Genomic DNA, 263 nt, shown 5'->3' with positions numbered 1-263 from the left:
GCAGGGTCGATGGGGAGGTTGCGGTGCCACCCCCTGTCACGCACAGAGCAGGGCCGATCAGGGGGTTGGGGAGCTCCCCCCTGCCACGCACAGAGCAAGGCCGATCAGGGGGTTGAGGAGCTCCCCCCTGTCACGCACAAAGTAGGGCCGGTAGGGGAGTTGGGGCAGCGCCCCCTGTCACACACAGAGCAGGGTGGATCAGGGGTTGGGGCACCGCCCTCTATCACCCACAGAGCAGGGCCGATCAGGGGGTTGGGGCGCCG

This window comes from Myotis brandtii, unplaced genomic scaffold (assembly GCF_000412655.1).
Source record: "Myotis brandtii unplaced genomic scaffold, ASM41265v1 scaffold182, whole genome shotgun sequence".
Lineage (NCBI taxonomy): Eukaryota > Metazoa > Chordata > Mammalia > Chiroptera > Vespertilionidae > Myotis > Myotis brandtii.
Note: the sequence above shows the minus strand (reverse complement) of the source record.